The sequence below is a fragment of the Nomascus leucogenys genome, chromosome 7b (genome assembly GCF_006542625.1).
Source record: "Nomascus leucogenys isolate Asia chromosome 7b, Asia_NLE_v1, whole genome shotgun sequence".
NCBI classification, from domain to species: Eukaryota; Metazoa; Chordata; class Mammalia; order Primates; family Hylobatidae; genus Nomascus; species Nomascus leucogenys.
The window spans coordinates 27,396,674-27,414,265 of record NC_044387.1 but is presented as its reverse complement, the minus strand read 5'-3'; the positions used below and the strand labels follow the sequence as shown (position 1 = coordinate 27,414,265).

Below are 17,592 nucleotides of genomic sequence, written 5' to 3'. Positions count from 1 at the left end.
TGTCCCTACAAAGGACATGAACTCATCATTTTTTATGGCTGCATAGTATTCCATGGTGTATATGTGCCACATTTTCTTAATCCAGTCTATCGTTGTTGGATATTTGGGTTGGTTCCAAGTCTTTGCTATTGTGAATAGTGCCGCAATAAACATACGTGTGCATGTGTCTTTATAGCAGCATGATTTATAATCCTTTGGGTATATACCCAGTAATGGGATGGCTGGGTCAAATGGTATTTCTAGTTCTAGATCCCTGAGGAATCGCCACACTGACTTCCACAATGGTTGAACTAGTTTACAGTCCCACCAACAGTGTAAAAGTGTTCCTATTTCTCCACATCCTCTCCAGCACCTGTTGTTTCCTGACTTTTTAATGATTGCCATTCCAACTGGTGTGAGATGGTATCTAATTGTGGTTTTGATTTGCATTTCTCTGATGGCCAGTGATGATGAGCATTTTTTCATGTGTTTTTTGGCTGCATAAATGTCTTCTTTTGAGAAGTGTTGTTCATATCCTTTGCCCACTTTTTGATGGGGTTGTTTGTTTTTTTCTTGTAAATTTGTTTGAGTTCATTGTAGATTCTGGATATTGGCCCTTTGTCGGATGAGTAGGTTGCGAAAATTTTCTCCCATTTTGTAGGTTGCCTGTTCACTCTGATGGTAGTTTCTTTTGCTGTGCAGAAGCTCTTTAGTTTAATTAGATCCCATTTGTCAATTTTGGCTTTTGTTGCCATTGCTTTTGGTATTTTAGACATGAAGTCCTTGCCCATGCCTATGTCCTGAATGGTATTGCCTAGGTTTTCTTCTAGGGTTTTTATGACTGCCGGCGACGGCCAGGTATGGGCCCGACGCTCCAGTTCCATCCATTTTCAGGGCTAGTTGATTCGGCAGGTGAGTTGTTACACACTCCTTAGCGGATTCCGACTTCCATGGCCACCGTCCTGCTAGGAAATAACATTTTAACCTAGCTGTTACCCAAAACACCACCAATAATGAGACAAAGTGACATGATATGCCCCTGTTATGGTGCAATGTGAAGTACACAAAAATATCACATATTAATATTCTACCAAAAATATGTGAACTAAATATAATTATGAGGAAAAAATCATACAGTCATAAAATTAAAAATCTTAGACTTTCTACAAAATAAATGACCTGGGCTTTTCAAAAATAAAAATAAATAAATGTCATGAGGCCAGGCGCGGTGGCTCACGCCTGTAATCCCAGCACTTTGGAAGGCCGAGGCAGGCGGATCACAACGTCAGGAGATCCAGACCATCCTGGCTAATACGGTGAAACCCCATCTCTACTAAAAGTACAAAAAATTAGCTGGGCGTGGTGGTGGGCGCCTGTAGTCCCAGCTACTCAGGAGGCTGAGGCAGGAGAATGGCGTGAACCTGGGAGGCAGAGGTTGCAGTGAGCCGAGGTCGCGCCACTGCACTTCAGCCTGGGTGACAAAGCAAGACTCAGTCTCAAAAAATAAATAAATAAATAAATGTCATGAAAGATGATCAAGTTAGGGAGATGGTTCTAGATTAAAGAAGCCAACGAGCAATAACTAAATCTGATGTGTGAATACTAAATGGACCCTACCATTTTTAAAAAAGATATTTTAGAGTCAATTGGGGAAATTTAAACACAGAGTATGCATTAGATTATGTTAATCAATGTTCAATTTCTCAGATGCAGTAGTGGTTTTGAGGTTACACAGGAAATTTTCCTTGTTCTTAGAAGATACATTTTTAAGTATTTAATGATAAAGTGTCATGATGTCTGAAATTTATTTTCAAATAGTTCAGCAATAAAATTATACATAAAATAGATATATAATGTATATGTGTGTCTAGGCACATGGGTAGAGAGAGAGTGAGACAGAAAGCAACTGAGGCAATATGTTAACAATTGTTGAATTTAAGCGAAGAATATATACTTATTGTACTATTCTTCCAACTTTTCTGAGGGCTTAAAGTTTTTCAAAATAAAAAATTTGTAAGAGAAAAAAAGAATAAAGGATGAAAGAATGAGGAACAAACTAAACTTCACCTTCTGAATGAATTCAAAAGCCCAAGTAGGTCTTTTCCTGAAATAGGTGAGAAAGATTGGAAAGATAAGCAGAATAAAAAGGCAATAGAATCACAGAATGTCATAAGTTAAGGGTCTTTAAAGTCCAGTGTGTGGACTGGTTCTGAGAACTGTTTTACAAGAAAAAGCTTTTGGTAAAATAAATAAGGGAAATGCATACTCTGCCTCCCTCTTGGAGCATCGTGATGAATATTATTAGCACACTAAATTTCTGAATAAAGAAATGTGTTTAATTTTGTTTAATGTCACAATTCCTAAACTTATTTGACCATGGAATGCCTTTTTAAAAATATTACTCCCTGAATACACATGTCCATACATACATACCTACAGAGTGGAATAATCGACACTGGAAACTCCAAAAGGTGGGAGGGCAGAAGGGGGGTGAGGGTTGGAAATGTACCTATTGGGTACTACATTCACTATTTGAGTGACGGTTACACTAAAAGCTCAGACTTTGACAGTATGCTATGTGCACATGTAAGAAATCTGCATTGTACCCTCCAAATATAACAGGGCGAGACTCTGTCTGGAATCTGGAGTGCAGTGGCGCGATCTCAGCTCACTGCAACCTCCGCCTCCCGGGTTCATGAGATTTTCCTGCCTCAGCCTCCCGAGTAGCTGGGACTACAGGCACCCACTACCACGCCCAGCTAATTTTTGTATTTTTTAGTTGAGACGGGGTGGGTTTTTGCCATGTTGGCCAGGCTGGTCTTGAGCTCCTGACCTCAGGAGATCCACCCGCTTTGGCCTCCCAAAGTGCTTGGATTAGAGGCATGAGCCACTGTGCCCAGCCAAAAATAATTTAAAAAAAATTACTCCCATTAATTTCCTCAGAAATAATGTTCCTCACAATACACCTAAAGAAACCTTGATCTAGCCCAATATCCTTATTCTGGCAGGTGAAGAAACGGAGGCTCAGACCAGTTGATTTTTTCAAGGTCACAGAGAAAGAGCTCTTGTTGCCCAGACTGGAGTGCAGTGGCGTGACCTCGGCTCACCGCAACCCTTGCCTCCCAGGTTCAAGCGATTCTCCTGCCTTGGCTTCCCGAGTAGCTGGAATTACAGGCATGCACCACCATGCCCAGCTAGTTTTGTATTTTTAGTAGAGATGGGGTTTCACTATTTTGGTCAGGCTGGTCTGTAACTCCTGACCTCAGGTGATCTGCGCACCTCGGCCTCCCAAAGTGCTGGGATTACAGGCGTGAGCCACCACACCCAGCCTGGCAAAGACAATTCTTACTGGTATTCACAGAGAAGGAGAAAATGTTTCTTTTTTTTTTTTTTTGAGATGGAGTCTCGCTCTGTTGCCCAGGTGGGTGTGCAGTGGTGCAATCTTGGCTCACTGCAAGCTCTGCCTCCCGGGTTCATGCCATTCTCCTGCCTCAGCCTCCCAAGTAGCTGGGACTACAGGCGCCCACCACCACGCCCGGCTAATTTTTTGTATTTTTAGTAGAGACGGGTTTTCATCGTGTTAGCCAGGATGGTCTCGATCTCCTGACCTCGTGATCCACCCACCTCAGCCTCCCAAAGTGCTGGAATTACAGGCGTGAGCCACCGTGCCCAGCCCCTGAAAATGTTTCTTATAAAGATCATGCGGCTTGAAATATTTAACAGCATTTTAACCAACAAAAGCCCCATATTTTCTCCCATTTACAGACGTTCTACATATAGGATCTGTTTTGCAAACATGATGCTGTTGTTTATAACCATGGAGACATATGTTGTTTGCGCTTAATATTGTACTGTATGTGAGAAAATGAAATGCTTTCTATATGTGATGTTAATTCAAATTTTATCTTGTTATATGGACTAAATATTACATGGAATTGTGATAGAATCGCCCTGTCTTAAGTTACACTGTTTATTCTAACAGTTGTGATAGGCTAAGGGGGGGAAAAACCCCCAGGTTTTATTGCTTTACAAGCCAACCACGTTAAGAGCATACATCTGCTTTAAAACTATACAATTTCTTTTCTAGTGCCCAAGTAGATTTGCTCTGGGCTCAAGCAGTTATTAAACCCCAGCGCTGTCTCTGATAGCTGCAGTTTGCATTCCAAGCATGAGCACAGCGCTAGGGCAGGACAGGCTCGGCTCAGTCAACAGATGTCAACTCCCCTTGTAAATGCGGCTGCTCTGTCTCACAACTGGCAAAGAGAACTGAAGGAGTTCCCTTCCCTTTATGGCTTTTATCTCTCTGGCTAATAGGGGATGATGCTTAAAGGAGGTAATTCTTGAGCAATAAATCCAGACTGCAAATAAAACAAGGGAAGAGGGAGGAAAATCACAATGTAAGAAGTTTCCTTTGTTTACTACGCTTAATTGGGATTCCACACATGAATGAAGAAGAGAAGATGGTCTCTCCCAGGGTGACTGGGAAAGGAAAAAAAAGGTGGGTTCCTCTGTCTGTGTGCTTTTTAATGTGCAAATTAGTCAGAGACTTTTCCAACCCAGGAAAGCTTACAGTTCTGAGTACCGGGTCAGTGTCTTAGTAGTGCTCAGTAAATATTAATTGAAGGGGATGATGGCTTTGAGGGGTGAGCTTCATTCCATTCTCTCAGGCACAGCCCTCCAGCCAAGTACCTAAAGGTCACTCTGCCTCTTGCCTCAAGCATTATCTCAGTGACCCCTTTGGTTAATGAGAAAGCTCTCAGTTCTCTTGTTTGTATTCCAACTCATCTTCAGTTCTTGCCAATTCATTCCGCCTTCTGCACTTAGAGGCCAATGAGAACAAAGCAGGGATGAATGGAAACAACAGCTGCTGCAGCCTCACTTCTTGGGCACAATCCTTCACCATGGAGCTCTCCAAACTACTCCCCTTGAGCTGGCAATGAAGAGGAGGGGCTTGAAGGAATAGGCTGGAGAACTGGGTAGGGGCTGCAGCAAGGAACATAGATTGTGTTTTCGTTCCCAGCAACTCACTCCCCATTCTGACAGATTACACAGACTTATGTGACTGGTGAAGGGTATCCAGGTTCTTGGCATTTTGAACAAAGAATTGGACAAAAATGCACAAACAAAGCAACAAAAGAAAAGCACAGATTTATTGAAATGAAAGTACACTCCACAGAGTGGGAGCAGGATTGAGCAAGCAGCTCAAGAGCTCTGGTTATAGAATTTTCTGGGACTTAAATACCCTCTAGAGGTTTTTCATTGGTTATTTGGTGTACATCCTATGTAAATGAAGTAATGGCCCACAATCAGCCCAGTTGGTTATGGAAAATGCTCAATCAGAGGCTGAAATGAAGTTACAAAGTTGCAACCTATGGAAACGTCTGATTGGTTGTGGAAAGCAACCAATCAGAGGCTGAAATGAAGTTATAGCGTTATACTGCTATGCAGATGAAGACTTGGCCCAAGATCAGTCTGATTGGTTGTGAGGGGGGACCAATCAGAGGTACTTTCAATTTTTCATCTGCCACGCGGAAAAGGGAGAAAGGGGGTTGCAAGGGCAGTAGCCTCTGGTCCTTTTGTTACCTGGGTGTGGAAAGTCGGGCTTTTCCTTTTGATTTAGTTCTAGGAAGTCAGGGTAAACCAGCCTTAGGTTCCCTGCCTCCAGACCCTATTCTCCTTCTCTTGGAGTACCTCCTATGGGAGAGTCTACAATTCCTGCACCTTTGACATCAGGCTTGGGCACGTGAGTGACTAGGCCTTGTGGGTGACCTTGACTATGCCTCATCTCTGCCAAATCTTTAAGAGTGATTGTATCCACCTGCTTTCTTGCTGTTTTCTCTCTGTCATAGGAATGGCATGCCCCCAAATGGACTGCTCTTTCAGCCTGGATCTGGAATGAAGAACACATAAAGCCAGTTTTGATGCACCTGTCTTCTTTATTCCAGATCCAGAATAAGTATTTGTAGTTGTAACTGAGATTTTGGGGTTGCTTGTTACAGCAGCAGAGCTGACTAATGCATACCATGCAAGTGCAGTGGGAAAAAGAAGTTTGTGACCTGAGTATCCCATCAATACTTGTCTTTACCCATCAGGCTGCCAAACTGTGATGATTAATAAGAGCTCCTGCAGCTCTTATACCTGCTGTTTGACACTGCCTCAACAGTCTCCTTGACTAAATAAAGCAAGTATATTGTATAATATGGCATTCCAACTGCCAACACAGTAAGCAAGGGGCTCTAGAAAGGGAATCCCCTCCAAGGTTGGAGAAATCTTAGCTTTCTCCAGGACTCCCATGTAAAACATTGTATCATTCACTTCTCTGAGCAGAAATCCAGATAAACCTAGTGCCTCCTCCAACCCTGGAGGTACCAAGCAGCCTTCTAAGAGGAGCAAAGGGGCCTTTGGTAGAGTGTCATGATGATATGGGTAACTTTCACTCATTTATACTTTGCTTTTTATCTATGCTCTTCCCCCAAAGCATATGCTTAGTGTAAATTGTAACTAAATACTGATTTAGACTAATGTCCTGAGTGGAAAATAACTACCTAAAAATAAAATATTCATGAATTTGAGTTCAATTATAGCTTTGTGTTGTTGTTATTAGGAACCATGCTTTGTTGGTTTAAGTCAGCTCTGTGCCTTTATGAAGATGGTTATATGAAAATATTGAAAGACACAGCTTCCTTTAGGAACTCTTTGACTGTAAAATTTTCACACACTTGTGAAATTTAAGCAGATTACATTATACCAATAGATTTTTGATAGCTATCTTAAAATAATGAGTTCAAACCAAGAGATGATTATAACTGACAACAGAAATGTAACTGTGAACTTTAAAAATATGCTAATGCTTGTCCCTATATAGAAATATTAGCTTAAGTTCTTTCTGTGACATATGTATAAGTGTTTATAATCTATTTTTGTAATAGGGTAAAAAAATCAGCTCCAAAAATATCACTCTCCCCTTTGACATTTATCAGTGACAGCAATAATGCCAGTGAGCATTAGTACACTGAAACAGTACAGAGATGCCTCCTAAGGCACACCTTTAGGTTTTCTCTTTAAATGATCTCCTTATCCCTGACTTAATTTGAATGACGTTTTAGATCAAATTCATATATAATGAATGGTGACTATGTTGATCTGGTCCTGCTCGTTTTTACAGGTTTAGGGTCTTACAGAATACATAAAGCTCATAAGGGGGACTTAAAATGATTTGGGGAGACAGACAGACAGATAGATAAATGGATGGATGGATAGGTAGATGAAAAACCAGATGAAAGAATGGATAGATGGGTTGCTTCTCTACTCCAAAAATAAAATAAGAAAAGAAAAATATTATGTAATCATTTCTGTATTGATATTAATTTAATCTATTTCAGAAAGAAGGTCATATTTTCTTTTAATTTAAATAAGACAAATACAAATAAATATAAATTAAATTGTGATAATGATTGTTATCATGGCAAGAAATTAAAATGCCTATCTCGAGGCATCTTTTGCCTTTAAGTGCTACTTTTCTCTTACTCTTGGAGGCTCAGTGGTGATTAATCATATTCTTCACACTCTCAAAGGCTTTCTTTCTTTTTTTTTTTTTTTTGAGTTGGAGTCTCGCTCTGTTGCCCAGGCGGGAGTGCCGTGGCGCAATCTCGGCTCACTGCAAGCTCCGCCTCCCAGGTTCACACCATTCTCCTGCCTCAGCCTCTCCGAGTAGCTGGGACTACAGGCGCCTGCCACCGCGCCCGGCTAATTTTTTGTATTTTTAGTAGAGACGGGGTTTCACCGTGGTCTCGATCTCCTGACCTCGTGATCCGCCCACGTCGGCCTCCCAAAGTGCTGGGATTACAAGCATGAGCCACTGCGCATGGCCGTCTCAAAGGCTTTCTTTAGGAACCCTTTCCCAGTGACCCCACAAGAAGACAAGTCTTCACCAGCTACGGAGGACATATGGTTTAAAGATCCTCAATTACTCTAAGGTAGTCACAGGCTGTGAACAAAATTTTCTGTCATATTCCTGCAATGCCTTTTATAGGGAGAAGCAAAGAAATCCAGATTAGAATATAGTTTTCCTGGTGAGATTTGATGAGGTTTATAATTGTCTGAGCGTTTGGTTCCTATAGCTCCTAGACCCCTAAGGTTTTAATTATCAAATATTTGATTCAGTCTTGAAAATAAGAACCTTTCAAAGAAAAGCAACACTTCCCTCCTTTGAAAAGCCTATATTGACCTTGCACCTCTATCTAGCAGCTGCCCTAGTACTGTAGCAGTTAACCCTAGTCACCACCATCCTTCTTGAACTTGACTCCTCCCCTAGCTTATATGACTTCACTCTCTTCTTGTTCATCTCTCAAACCACTCCTTCTCAGAGTCCACTGCTGGGTCCCATCCATTGTCCACCCTTAAACATTGACTTTCTTCAGCCCTCCTCAATTCTCACTCTATACCCACTCCCCTGGTTTTAATTCTCACTGCTACACTGGTAACTCCTGACTCTATATATCTAGTCTTGATCTTGCCTCAGCTCCAGACCCATAGATTCGAGTGACTAAAGGGTATCTACATTGGAGTGCCCATATGTAAACTCCTACCGTGCATCCTGTATCTTGGGTATTAGACACTTTCGACTGTACTGTATGCCTGGAATTTGAAAGTCATCCTCTCTGAGCTCAATAACCAGTAGACATTAAACATCTCAGCACTTATTGTGCCCAGTCAGCCATTGTGCTCGACTGGGAGATACAGAAATGAAAAAGACATTTTCTACCATGAAGAAACTTTTACTATAAGGAGAGAAGAGGAAAAGCAAACAAAAAAAGGCAAACAAAGGCAGAGCAGGAGTGATACTGAAGAAGGAAAACCCTGTAATTAGAAGGAGGAGAAGAAAGTAATCCTGAGTGAGGATTGAAGAAGAAACAGCAGCAAACTGGGCCTTGAAAGATGAGTAGAAACTTCCTCCATAAAAATGGGGTAGTGGGAAGGGAGATAGTCCAAAAGGCAGGGAAAAGATGACCAGAAGAGCAGGGCATGATTGCACAGCTCATTTCATTCTTTCATTCCCCTAATTGGAGCTCAAAAACTGTCCTAAGCTCAGAGGAAAGGGAAAAATATGATGTGCCAACAGCAGTGTGTGTGTGCGTGCGTGTGTGTGTTGGGGAAGTCAAGGGGCGTATAGTTGAAGAAACTAGAAAAGTAAGTTGGGGCCAGCCCTGAAAGCAGATGTTTGTTTCATTCACTTGAATGAAATGTACTTTGTACTTCCTGTGAGAAGGATAGGCCACTAAATTTCAGGGCTGATATTCACTTATATATTTACAAAATAATACAAGTTGACATCAAGTTAAAAATATACTACCACGTGACTTCCTGCAATACACCAGAGAAATTCATAGCGGTAAAGTAAGTATTTAGTGAGCCAACATGTTGTGGATCTTTTTCCAAGCCCCATTGCTTTCCTGGCCAACTCTGGACAAAAAGGCAAGTCAGGTTAAGAAGAAAAAATAGAACAGGGAGAAGGAAAAGGGGAAGGGGGAGAAGGGAGAAGGAGGGGAGAAGGGGGAAGAGAAGGGGGAAGAAGAGGAGTGGGGCAGGAAGAGGAGGAAGAGAGAGCCAAAACAACAAAAAGAACAAGAACAAGAACAAGAAAACCAGGCTGGGTACGGTGGCTAATGCCTGTAATCCCGGCACTTTGGGAGGCTGAGGCGGGCAGATCACCTGAGGCCAGGAGTTCGAGATCAGTCTGACCAACATGGAGAAACCCCATCTCCAAAATACAAAAATTAGCTAGGCATGGTGGTGCACACCTGTAATTGCAGCTACTGGATAGGGAGTGGGGAGCGGGGGTGGTAGTGAGTGCTGAGGCAGGAGAATCGCCTGAACCTGGGAGGTGGAGGCTGCACTGAGCCGAGATCGTGCCACTGCACTCCAGCCTGGGCGACAGAGCGAGACCCCTTCTCAAAAAAATAAATAAATAAAAAGGACAAGAAGACCAACAACACTACTGATCATGTAGAATGCTCCTGGCCGGGCGCGGTGGCTCACGCCTGTAATCCCAGCACTTTGGTAGGTTGCAGTGAGCCGAGATCATGCCACTGCACTCCAGCCTGGCAACAGAGCGAGACTCTGTCTCAAAAAAAAAAAAAAAAAAAAAAGAGTGCTCCCATATTGAGACATTCTTAGCATGAAAAGGAATGCGGATTGAAAAAACTGGTTTTAATGGGCCCTATATACATTCAAGTCTCACAACAGCTTATAGAGACAACATGGAAGTTTGAAAATGTTTTTAAACCTGGACTATGTTACTAGTTCTGAATCAGAAGCTATGTTTTACAAAGATAGATGATATATAATGTCTAAAGGGATCAGGCTTAAGAAGGGAACAGGCTAATGCAGACAGTGGTTGGCTTCCATGAGGAATGGGAAAACCATGGTGATGGAGCTCTGTGTTTGGTTAGTGTCATCTGAAGAGCAAGAAGAAAATGAATCAGAATTTGGGCTTCCAGGGGTTGCTGCTCAAAAGGATAAGAGCCACATCTGTGTGGAATGGCAGCTGGCGGCAAAGCAAAGTCATTTTCCTTTATTATGATAAGTAGTTGTGTAACACACAGGAGTGTACACCTTCCATCCATAGTATTAGAATTGGTTTATCTGGGTCGGGTGCGGTGACTTACACCTGTAATCCCAGCACTTTGGAGGGCCATGGCAGGAGGATCGCTGGAGATCAGAAGTTTGAAACTAGTCTGGGGCGCATAGTGAGACCTTGTCTCTACTAAAAATAAAAAATATATATATAGCCAGGTGTGGCAGTGCATGCCTGTAGTCCCAACTACTCAAGAGGCTGAGCCAGGAAGATTGCTTGAGCTCAGGAGGTGAAGGCTGCAGTCAGCCGTGATCGTGCCACTGTACTCCAGCCTAGGTGACAGAGTAAGACCGTCTCAAAAAAGAAGAAAAAAAAAAAGAATTGGTTTATCTGAACAACCTGTTAATGTGTTTGAATTGATAAAGAAATTGTACTTATAGGCTTTATAAATGAATAAACTTGCACCTCAGGATTCGTGGGGATTTATAAGGAAGGCTTGGGAATTCAAGAAAGAAACAGTGGTATTAACATGGTGTACTTAAAGGATATGAAATCCCAGGGAAGTTGCCAGATTCAAGAGGAACTACTCTGTGTTCTATCCAAGCTGAACATTCCATCTTTACAAGGGCTCCTTTGTTGTCATGTTTATACACAGACTAATAAATGCTTGACCTTTTTTAGTGATGAAGGAACAGTCTGTGCCTCAGGAGCATATTATTTCAAGAAGCACAAATGAAGAGAAAGTCCAAACCCTCTGGGACAGATGGACTAAATATTTTGGTATTGGAACCACATGGGGAAAGGCAGCAGTTGGGAAACAGAAACAGAGGCCTGATAAGGGAACCTGGAAACAGCATCAATCTTCTCAGATGTTTCCAAGGACTCCAGATATGCAGGGAACTGGACACCAAGCTCACGTGAGGAGGGAATCAAAGTGAACGAAACATTGATCTTGAAGTTAGTAAAATGCAGTAAGTGAGGAGAATATCCGTGTTCTTGTGAAAGAGTTGATTTCTCAACTTTGGGGTTCTGTATAAAAATGACTAATATTCATCAAGCATTGGCTTTCTACTTAGAACAGAGTGTTTTATATGAATTAACTTATGTAATCGTCACATCAGTCTTACGATGCAGGCACTGTTCTTACTGCACCCACCTTTTTTCTTATATAGACCGAGAAGTAAGTAACCTCCCAGAGTCACAGAATGGTAGAGTGACTTTGACCACATTTATGCAGTCTCATGCCTGAGCTCACACTCTTCTGCTTCCCAGGGACTTTAGCAATCACCTAACTCTGATTTGCTTCCCTCCCCTCCTTACCCCAGCTTTCTCCCTCACTCTCTATTCTAAACAATTAAGAGTGAACTCAAGAGCATCCAAGGACCTGTGTAGTTGCCTTGAAATACCCCAAATATTTGTGTGTCTTAGGAATGACAAATCCCTGGCAATCATTACAATAATGATGTGGTATTATTATGAAGTATTTCATTAGTACTTATTCAATGGTGTTTCTAACATTGTATGGTTAAGTATCACCCCAAGAGTGAAGAATAATAATTGATGATAATGATCACGGGAAGCTGATATTTTAACTTTTGTTTCAAAAAGCCTTTACTTTGGAGAACCAGAGACCAATGGTGAAATGTGATGTTCCAATTACAGGGCTGAAACCACAGGTATCTGAAATGCAGTGGAAAAAAGCAATGAGAATGTGAGGGCCCTAGGTAACATGAAGCGATTGGTCTCGCTGTTGGGCATAATGAACTCCTACCTGTACTCAGTGCCACACGATGCAGAGTTTATGGTGCCTCTGAGACTATTCGTAAAGAGAGGCATTGTGTGGGACTGACAACAGCTCTGCTCAAGGACAGCAATGATGTCTGCCACATCCTTGGAGTCGGGAATTACCTGGCCTCATTACCTCCTCCCCACTCCTCCCCACCCCAGGAATCTGGATGCTCAAGGCTTGACTATTTCCTCCATTCTCCCCTCACTCAAGCCCTGTGTTCAGAAGCAATCAGATAAACTCATTCATTCTGAAAAGTTTAATGTGCGACTCTTCCAAGGAGAGTTTGTTTTAACAGAAAATCAAGTTTCAGAACAAATGTCCAACAGGTCCCAAATTTAACTCATTATACTCAAGAGTGTGAAAATCAAAAAAGTAAATTTTTGTTTCCCATGAAAGATCTAATCTTCAGTCTCTGGCCTTCCCCACACTGGGTGCTATGAAGACAAACTCCTAAAATTGCTATTTAAAGCCATCTCAGTCTTTTCCATCTTAAGATAGTCTTAATTGGAGCAATCATCTAATCACTTACTATTTAGCTCTTTTAGTTTTCTGTTGTTGTTGTAAAAAAACAAAAACAAAAAAGCACACACTTAGTGGCTTGAAACAACATGAATTTATTATCTTATCCTTCTATAGTTCAGAAGTCAAAAATGGGTCTCTTTAGGCTAAAATCAGATGTCAGCAGGGCTATCTCTTTCTGGAGGCTCTAGGGGATAATCCATTTCTGTGCACTGTCCGGATTCCAGAGGCCCCTCTTATTCCTTGGTTTATGGTCCTTTCCTGCATCTTCAAAACCAGCAGCAGTGTGTAGAGTCCTCACATCTCTCCTCTCTGACCTGACTCTTCCACATTTAAAGACTCTTGTGATTACATGGAGTTCACCCAGACAATCCAGGTTAGTCTCCTTACTTTAAAGTCAGCTGATAAGCAATCTTAACTCCATCAATTACTTTTTTTTTTTTTTTGAGACAGGGTCTCACTGTATCGCCCAGGCTGGAGTACAGTGGCACCTGGCTAATTTTTTGTAGAGACAGGGTTTCACCATGTTGCCCAGGCTGGTCCTAAACTCCTGGGCTTAAGAGATCTTCCCACTTCAGCCTCCCACAGTGGGATTACAGGCAAGAGTCACTGTGCTTGGCTTTCCATCAGCAATTTTAATTGCCCTTTATCCTGTATGGTAATTTTTCACAGGTTGTGAGTATTAGGATGTGGACATATTTGGAGGCCATGACTCTGCCTACCACACCAGCTTTTCTAACTTCTTTCTTCCCCTCCTGCTGCTCCTTCCCAAGATAGTGCATGGGTACATGAAGGTAGAGGAGAGAGGGCCTCAGACCCAAGGGTTGTTTGTTCTCTGGATCCTTGCTGCTGGTTTCTACTACTGAGGTGGGCTTGTTTCTGGTTGGGCTGGATCCCACTGATTAAATCTGTGGCCGATAAATTTTTGTTTATTATAATTACCTTATGCTACATAACTAACCACCTCAAAACTTAGTGGGTTAAACAAACATTTTGACCATGAAAACAATTACATCTCATGATTTTGTAGATTGACTGGGCTCTGCTGGGCAAATTTTCTGTTCCACCAGATGGAGTGGATGTTACTCATATGGCTGTATTCAGCTGGGAGCTTGCCTGGGGCGAGAACATCCAAGCTGGACCCCTCCAGGGTCTTTTTCCTCACATCCTCTTACCATTCAGGAGTGTAACCTCTTTCTTTACATCATAGTAACTGGCTTCCAAGAGAACAAAAGCAAAATCTGCCAGGCTATGTCCTCAAACCAGCATAACATCACTTCTGCCACAATCTTTTGGTCAAAATAAGGTGCAGTGTCAGCCAGATTCAAGGGGAAGGAAAACAGACTCCTTGTCTTCATACATCTAGGTAGAAGAGGAAACGGTAGCAGCTATATTTGTGGGCAAACTGCCAGATAACCTGTTTCGATCTTAGCTTGGTCAGGCCTGAGGCACTGACTCTGAGTGTCAGTCACTTCCCTAGCCTAGGTGGCGTGCCCTGCAGCCCTATGCCCAAGTCTCTTTCCTTCTCTCATGGCAAACTCGGGCCAACCTCATTATCTACATTCTGCAGCCCCAGAGCTGGCAGGAACTCCTGGGCACTTTGGGTGTTCAGGCTGCTGAAGGAAGCTTAGGAATGCCAACTTAGTCTTCTCCAGTTGGAGACTGTGCTGTGCCACCATTTTTATTCTGCTCATGAGGCTTCTTGGTCCAGTGGAGCCACCATGTGTGGTGGTCTTCTCCAGCAGTTACAGTGGGAGATACAGCTTGCCTGCTAATAAGCTACAGGAATCATGGATTTCCTGGTTAGAAGAGTGGAGTATAAACTCTCTCCGGTTTTGGATTTCTCCTCAACCCATCTCATTGCTCTTTCCTCCAGGATTTTGCCCCAGAAGGTCAGATCAGAACATCCATGCTAACTGCTTAATTTTCATAGTTTTCCGAGACAAAAGGACCTTTTTCCCCTGCCCCTTTCTACCTGATAGAGGCTTTTCTCAAGTTATAACTCCTTTTTAAAAGGTAGCATTTGTCTGGTCCATTAAGCTGCTGGGGATGATAATGGGAGATGAGGGGGATTACAAATAAAATAGTTTAATGTTTTCAAAATATGCCATCCTCATAAAGAAACAAATCTGTAATTAGGACATTTAAATATCAGTCTTTCAGGTTGGTGGACTGGAGGCTCTGTCTCAGGTCTCACTGCACTAGGGCTGCAGCAGCCACTTCTCTTTGAAGGTGGCTATTGCCAGTTAAGAGCTTCCAGGAAGTCAAGGCATGAAAGGAAGCACAGAGCCCCACCATGTGCCCTACCTTCATGTTCTGCTCACCACCAAGCACACCCATGCCCACCCACATGCTCTGGAAGTCCCTGTCACCCGGGCCTTCCAGAAACCAGTCACCTCTCCTGCTCATGGTCCCTGGGTCTTCCCTCCCTTTCAGACAACAGAGGTCCCAGCTCTATTGATGCTGTCCAATAAGCTGGGATCAAGCATATGTTGTCAGGACCTGAAAGTAGAGATACAACTTACCTGTGAGTTACAGAAGGGATACTTTCCCAATGATTCTACCCCTTTACCTTTGTTACAGTGGTTGAAAAACACGTGATTTTAGACTTGCAGTGTATTCAACTATGGTTATACCCATTGTACAGTGATATGTATTTCTCATGACAATCCTGCCTCATTTGGAAATAATAAGTCAAAATGACTGATGTGAAATATCATTTGTCACATCACATTTGTCATTCTAGGGGGTTCTAGACTTTATGACATTAAACACTAAGAAAAAGCTGGGCGCAGTGGCTCATGCCTGTAATCCCAGCATTTTGGAAGGCTGAGGTGGATGAATCACGTGAGGTCAGGAGTTTGAGACCAGCCTGGTCAACACAGTGAAACCCTGTCTCTACTAAAAAAAACAAAATTAGCCAGGCGTGGTGGTGAGTACCTGTAATCCCAGCTACTCGAGAGGCTGAGGCAGGAGAATCACTTGAACTTGGAAGGCGGAGGTTGCAGTGAGCCGAGATCGTGCCATTGCACTCCAGCCTGGGTGACAAGAGTGAAACTTCACCTCAAAAAAGAAAAGAAAAGAAAAGAAAACACTAAAAAAAAAAAAAAAAAAAAAAAAAAAAAGAAGAAGAAGAATAAGACAACTCCACAGAGCTTAGACCTAGAAAATACACTGATGTTATAAAATTCCTGGACTGTTAGAACTGACCCTACATGCTTTACACAAAACTTATACAGCCTTACTTCCAACAAGATGGTTTTGAGTTAGAATACTCAAGAATCATATTTTATGATACTTCAGTTCTCCTGGGGCTGCAGACAAGTTGGGGATATCTAGATGTGTAGTGCATGCAGTTTTCACACCCAGGTGGGATAAGAGGACCAGAAGCTAGTAATAACTGGATCCACATAAAACTCAGAATGGAAACCTAGGAGACAGCCGGAACCCAAGGTGAGAGTCCAGAGAATTTTTTCCGCCAGCACATACCTGCTTTGAATTCTACTTAGCCAAGAAGAGGCAACGTAACACCCTAGCAAGAATTCTGGACCAGGAGTCAGAGTACCTGGGTTTGTTCTAAGCCCTAGTTCTGCCACTGACTACTCATGTGAGTATGGGTGACTCAATATCTTCCAAGCATCATTCTCCTTGGAAGAATGAGGGAGGTTGGACTGCAGGTACTAATGATATGCCCACAATAACTATACGCTAGTGAGAAGGAATAGAAGAGATGAGGTCATACTAAATCCTATTCACACTAGTTGAGATCTCTGAGGTGTTGAGATCTCTGAGGTGCCAAATGAGAAATGGTCACAAGAGTCCATTGAGATCCAAATATCTGCTTTCTTGCTGAAAAATGCTGAACTGGAGAATAGGTCTAGGGCTGAAATCAAGGCCTTTCTGCTTTGCCTGAAGTCGATTTCTTGAGACCCATAGCAAGAGCCACATTGGATCTGCCAAGCACACACTCAGGCAGCTGAATGAAGGTAGGTATTCTGCTTCTCACTGTGTGACCCACCAGACCATATAGGATACCACGTGGAAGCTGGAGCTGAGGGGCAACTTGGCTTGTAGGCAGGCAGCCCTAAAGAGAAAGCCTGGAGGAGCTGAGCTATTTCAGTACTTTTCTATATCACCAATCAGATTAGTCTCTCCTTATCTTGTGGTGTCTCAGCCTGCTCAGGCTGCTATAACAAAATACCATTAAATTGGGTTGCTTATAAACAACGGAAATTCATTTCACACTGTTCTGGAGGCTGGGAAGTCCAAGATCAAGGCATTAGCAGATTTGGTGTTTGGTAAAGGCCCATTCGCTGGTCTACAGATGGTGACTTCTGGCTGAGCCATCACATGGTGGAAGGGGTGAAAAAAAGAAGTCCCTTGAGCCTATTCTTTTTTTTTTTTTTTTTTTTTTGGAGATGGAGTCTGGCTCTGTCACCCAGGCTGGAGTGCAGTGGCTCAATGTCTGCTCACTGCAAGCTCCGCCTCCCGGGTTCACGCCATTCTCCTGCCTCAGCCTCCCGAATAGCTGGGACTACAGGCACCCGCCACCGCACCCGGCTAATTTTTTTGTATTTTTAGTAGAGACAGGGTTTCACTGTGTTAGCCAGGATGGTCTCAATCTCCTGATCTCGTGATCCGCCCACCTCGGCCTCCCAAAGTTATGGGATTACAGGCGTGAGCTACCACGCCCGGCCCCCTTGAGCCTATTCTAACAAGGGCATTAATC

General features: G+C 42.7%; 1 long non-coding RNA gene across 2 annotated transcripts; it reads right to left on the bottom strand.

Annotated features, from left to right (window-relative positions):
- Positions 1 to 824: 824 nt before the first annotated feature.
- On the bottom strand, positions 825 to 10,107 carry LOC115835888. 2 transcript variants are annotated; one of them, XR_004030847.1, is made up of 3 exons: positions 10,098 to 10,107; positions 6,118 to 6,120; positions 825 to 944 (listed from the first exon to the last, which is right to left on the bottom strand). It is a non-coding gene; the product is annotated as an uncharacterized LOC115835888 (long non-coding RNA). The 2 variants fall into 2 exon arrangements; XR_004030848.1 differs by lacking the exon at positions 10,098 to 10,107 and adding an exon at positions 8,417 to 8,427.
- Between the last annotated feature and the right edge of the window lie 7,485 nt (positions 10,108 to 17,592).